Source organism: Berghia stephanieae, chromosome 7 (genome assembly GCF_034508935.2).
Source record: "Berghia stephanieae isolate SIO BIC M18660-M18661 chromosome 7, UCSD_Bste_1.3, whole genome shotgun sequence".
NCBI classification, from domain to species: Eukaryota; Metazoa; Mollusca; class Gastropoda; order Nudibranchia; family Aeolidiidae; genus Berghia; species Berghia stephanieae.
The window spans coordinates 60,880,279-60,886,700 of NC_088366.1; positions in this window are offsets into that span (position 1 = coordinate 60,880,279).

Consider the following 6,422-nt stretch of genomic DNA (forward strand, 5'->3'; position numbering starts at 1 on the left):
ACCCCTGCCCTGTATCTGTTTTCTCTTTTCAGTGTCGTTATCTGTATTTGTCTTGGAGTGAGATTACTTGGTTCTGTCCTGGCTTTGGCCGGAGTCCTTGGCTGAGAGGGGAAACAGTTGTAAATTAATCATCTCTGTTGTTATGCAGGTGGCAAAGTTTGCTTTTTTGTTTGTTTGTTTGTTTGTTTGTTTGTTTTGAATATGATATCATTCTGTAATCATTTGAGTATATTCTTCGTAGAGGGATCCTGTCACAAATTAGTTGTTTCTGTTTGTTTATTGTTTGTTTTGTTTTGGGTTTTGTTTTGTTATTTGTCTTTTATTTTGATTTCGTTTGTTTTTGTTTTGTTTTGTTTTTTTTTGTTTTTTTTTGTTTTGTTTTGTTTTTTTTTTGTTTGTTTTTTTGTTGCTTTTTCTTTTGTTTTTGTTTTTTGGTTGTTGTTTTTTGTCTTTTTGTTGTTTTGTTGTTGTTTTTTGGGGGGTTTTTTTGTCGTTTTTTTTTTTTTTTTGTTTTTTTTTTGTTTGTTTTGTTTTGTTTTGTTTTGTTTTTTTGTTTGTTTGTTTTTTTTTTGGCTGTTGTTAGCTTTTTTAAATATATTATTCTGTAAGAATTTGGTAGCTTTCCTGTGACTGTGTTTGGATGAGACACTTCAGGTCATCTCAACCTTAGCACATTGAAACATGGTTTGCTCTTGGAATCTACCTCTGTTTCCTATTGTAATAACTCCTCTTTTTCTTACTTTTCCAATCATAAAATATTTTACATTTTTTGGACTATCCTACCTTCTTGCTTTTATACTCACGCTTAAATTATGGCCTTAAATTGTTGCAAGCGCCGTAAAATCCTTTTAAAAAACATTTAATTTAAAACAAAAACAGGCCTAAGGATATTAGTTCTCTTCTTTATTTCCCTTCAGAAATTTTTGCAATTTATAAACACATATAACAAAGAATTAAACTCAAAGGAAGACCTTATGAACTTAGCATCCACAGCAAAAGACCGTGAACTGTGGAAGGAAATGACACCGATGATTAGAGATTCAGCCGAGGCGTCCCGATCGGATGATTAGGAAGCGAAAGGCCTTAAGTCAGTCAGTCAAATACATATCATTTTTTAATAAGGCAAAGCTCTATTCAGGGGCTTTGTGGTCTTGTGGTATAACGCTCGCCTTAGGACCAGAAGCTCCCTGGTTCAAATCCTGCTCAGAGCGGCGCATAGTTGAATCCTTAGAACAGACTTTTTACTCACATTCTTACACCGAACTCAGGAGTAAAACGAATACTGGCCCATAAACAGCGTTGTCTCTGTCGGGGGAAAAAATGTAACATCGCTAACAGACGTTTTGTGTCGTCCTACATGTTAAGTGTTGCTGTAGGCAGCAGCAGCCTCTTATGGTTCTCACACTACCATGTTATGACGATCGACCCAATCAGCAAAGTCCCGTCCGCATTCGTGCACCGTCGCGAACCCGCCGGGTAGCATCGTCACAACACACCGTCGACCGAAGCCGATTCTGTACGCGATGGGCCCGTTATAAAGTGCTTTGAACACGTTACGTGGAGATATTACGCTATAGAAATGCTCATGTTAACTATTTCTTTTCGGTTTTTTTTTTTTCTATTAGTTTTGTGTAAACGCCTACTATACCAGAGATCAACTGTCATGTTCCAATGCACCAATTGTCACTCGTATAAGACTCAAACACAATACACCCTTGACTGTTTTCTTTGAAGGGAGAAAGAACAATCATAATATATTCATATTGCCATTACACTCAAATGACAATGCTGTTTCAACGAGCTCAACCCGAAGACCTCCCTCAGATCAAATAAATACCCTCTTTAAACGACAGTCCATTTGCTTTGTTTTCACTAGGAAAAACAAGTTGTCGTTTTTTCTTATATATCTATATAAACCACTTACATCCAATATGTGACGCACCGTCTCTAAACGGTATTATGTCGGGATGACTTGGGTGAAAAAAAAAATTAAATTTATTGACAAAAACATGAAACTTGGGGTTTGTTTCGATTTGTTATGTTACAGAATGAAGACAATTTCTCACAATACAAAAGCTCAAAAATTGGTATTTACTATCAATTTAATTCTCAAGTCACTTTTCGGGGTCCAATTCATTCCGACATAATACCGTTTCGAGACGAAGGGTCACATATTACTTCTCGTGGGAACAGGGAATCAATCCCACGTCATCCAAAAAAAAAAAAAAAAAAAATTAGACCAACCAAAACGATAGCCCCGGTTTTTGGTAGTATTGAAATTAGATAAAACCGTATTATATTCAACTGCCTGAATAAATCGACTCATTCCGCAGTGCATGGCGGTAAATGATGTTTTCTTTACATCTTACAGATCACTTAATATTGTCATTGCATACCGCTCGAGCGAAGCGGATCGCCCGTGGTATGATTTCACCCCTTCTAACAACAAACCTACAACAGTTAGTTTAAGATTAGCAGGCAGACGAAAGCAGCTGCCGAACACAGACAAAACACATAATTGTTATTTTTTAAAAACATTTTGGCCAAGAAAGTTTCAATTTATTATCAGTCGATTAAATCGATCTCTTACTTATCGATAATTATTAAACGGAGACTTTAATTTCAGATTATTGTCATGATCGTTGTTGTTATTATTATTATTATTATTATTATTATTATTATATTATTATTATTATTATTATTGTTGTTTTGTTATTTTTATTATTATTATTATTTATTATTTTATTATTATTATTATTATTATTATTATTATTATTATTATTATATTATTATTATTATTATTATTATTATTATTTATTTTATTATTATTATTTATTATTATTATTATTATTATTATTATATATTATTATTATCATTATTATTATATTATTATTATTATTTTATTATTATTATATTATTATTATTATTATTATTATTATTATTATATATTATTATTATTATTATTATTATTTATTATTATTATTATTATTATTATTATTATTATTATTATTATTATTATTATTATTATATTATTATTATTATTATTATTATTATTATTATTATTTTATTATTATATAATATTATTATATATTATTATTATTATTATTATTATTATTATTATTATATTATTATTATTATTATATTATTTTATTATTATTATTAATATTATTATTATTATTTTATTATTATTATTATTATTATTATTATTATTATTATTATTATTGTTGTTGTTTTTATATATTATTATTATTTATTATTTATTAATTATTATTATTATTATTATTATTATTATTATTATTATTATTATTATTATTATTATTTTGACAAGCTGGAGTTTAACTTAATAGATCCATATTATATGAAGTAAATGTTTTCTGACTAAAATGTAAGCGGGGCGTTCTGTCAATGTAAGGCAGCCAGGTTGTAACGTCGGATATACTGTATAAGTATTGTTCTATTTCTTAAATATACTGGGTATATATCTATACATACATACATTATATCTATGTAAATAATACATACGTCATCGACAAATTCATACCATACCACCCCCCCCCCCCCCCCCCTTACCTTCCACTCCTGCCTCCATCTTTATATACATTTTTTTAAAATCCCGAGCTTTTATACAGGACAATATCCACTAAAATGTGCTTATTTAAATGATTTACAATGAGTCAGTAACCAACAGCAACGACACTTAAAATGTATCTATGTGAAGAAGACGCTTGTATAGCGCTATTACTGAGAGAATGTGGGCAAAGAGCCCTTAACCATCTTCTTACCAACTATAGAAAAATTCGTCACATTCATTTCGATACAACCAACCTTTTTCTTATTCAAATTTCTTTTGTACATCATAAAATTTAAAGAAAATGAACAGTATGTTGTAGAGCATGTTTTGCTAAAGAAATTGTGTATCGCAAGAACATTACCGCTATTGTATTTTGAGTGATAAAAATCTATTTTTGTGTTAGTTGGGTGTGAAGGTTTGGGGAAAATCCAGAAAATGGCTGGTAAGGAGAGAGTTAAGACGATTGTCCGTCGTCCAAAGCATGTTTAACTGTTTTTTCTCTCGTTTTAGGTTTTAAAACTTTCTCTTGTCAATAAAATAAAATTATTATTTTTTTTTATTATTTATTTGTCTTGCAAATTCCTTATCACCATTTCCATTGAATTGTTCTTTTGTTTTTGTTTTTGTTTTGTTTGTTTGTCTGGGTATAAACAGTCTTTGAAAGTTTTGTGTTGATTTCGACCAGATGTCTTAAATCCTTCATCCTTCTACTGTGTTTCTTTTATCTGCTCGTCAAACCTATGAACTAATGACAGTCTTCTGCTTTAAAAAAAATGTATATCTGTTTTTGTTTTGATTGTTGATTTATTATGTTTGTTACTTTTCGTTTGTTTGTTTGATGTTGTTGTTCTGTTGTTGCTGTTGTTATTGTTGTTGTTGGTGGTGTTATTTTAAAAATTATTATTTAAAACATAGTGTGATGTGATAGTTGAAAACTTTCAATCAAAACACCGCGACAGAGAAAACAACAGATTGTAGGGGAGAGAAAGAAGTGACATGATACACGATTAACTAGTCGTCAAAGGACATAACATCAATCTTATCAGTGCCTATAAGGGCCAGTTTAAGAGGCTCAAATTGTGCTAACCGTGCCTTGGTCTCTGATAAAGGGTACAGCAGGTACAACAATAACCATGATCAACTACTGACTATTCATCCTTCCCGTTATCGACACTGCTAATATTTTCCTTCTCCATTACAGCTTAGACTAACATCGAAGACGTCGCGCGGAAACGCTTGTCAAAACTAACACAGCCTCGACAATAAATAAAGTGGGGGCTAAAACCATTCTGGTAAAAGACGCAATCCGCCCCTGTTTTGGCCCTGGGCAAGAGCAGTTTATACACTATACATGCATGTAGCCAATCGCAATGGACTCTAAAGAGAGGTGATCATTAGCGATTAGTGGCTAAAGTCTCAGTACTGGAGGCTTTTCGTGGCTCAAGCTGTTCTCTTGCACCTTGCCTTCCTCTGAAGACCGTTCCTGCCGATGTCAATATTATTTTTACAACCAGCAATTTAATTTATCCACTGATTACCAGCAGTCAAAGCAAAACGTTTCGTTTACCCGTAAGCCAATCAAACGATCAATGAGTGGTCTAGTTCAGCGGAAGTAATTGATATTCACGCATGCGTTATATTAACACTCTGTGATTAGTACTTCGGTTTTTGGGGTTCATGATACTTTGTAACTCGATTGTAAGTGGTGTGTAAAGAAACAAGGTCGTTGTTTTGCAATCGACTTACGGACATTGAGTGAAAAATGAAAACATTTAACGTATATATCCGACATCAGACAAGCTTGAGTGGAATTCTGTATCTATGCATTCCTGAAGAGTGACATCACTTTGATATATAGTCCTTGTGGGGTAGAGTAGGGACATGAATTTACGTGGTGAGTCATCCTACTGTTAGACAAGTACTACCATGCAAGTGGATAGGATTTAGAAGTGCATTGATAGTGACCTCCATTACCGCAAAAAAGTGATTGATGTTTCGACGATAGCTCATGTTTGCCTAGCTAGCTATTCGGACATGTTCTGAAGCCACGAACAAGCCGTGTGCCATCTGGCAGTGTGACACCAGACACTCCGAATAATAACTAGAGATCTAGGGAAAATGAGCGAGTCCGCTGCAATTCCTTGCAAGGTGACCGCCATAAGACGGGTTCCGGACCGCAGAGTAAGGTCGTTGAGATTAAATTTCTTGATTTCGTAGCGCCATCCAATTATCGTCTCGACTCAAAAAAAAGTTTCAATTCATTAAGGTGACTCATCACATGTTCTCTTTTGTTCGATAATCTCCTCTTGCTGGACTCAGAATCGAAGAGATTTCATCCAAGTTAAAAGAGCGCTTACATTGCCTATATAGGATGATCACAACAGCAGCATTCGACAATTATTTTATGACCCTTAAATGCATATTATTCCAATTTCAGTCTATCTCTCTATCTACAGACCCTTTTCCCGATTTTCCACTAAACATCAGACCCATCCAACATTAAAAAAATATTTTTAAGCCTTTACTCTAAATACCATGTACATCACAGAATTAATTTCTTAAAACTATAATTTTTAAAATCTTCACATTTTGTGATTTCAGAAGAAAACAGAATGAGATTCTTCTTCTTCTTCTTGTTTAAGTACCAAGTCTGTGCCAGACATCGGTGATCATCGTACGCCATTCATCTCTCTGATCAGATAACCTCAGAAAACTAATATTACTCTTCTCTTTCTTTGTCACCCAGCTGATTCAAATATGTGACTCACCGTCTCTAAACGGTATTATGTCGGGGTGACTTGGGGGCAAAAAATTGAATTTATTGACAAAAACATGAAACTTGGGCTTTGTT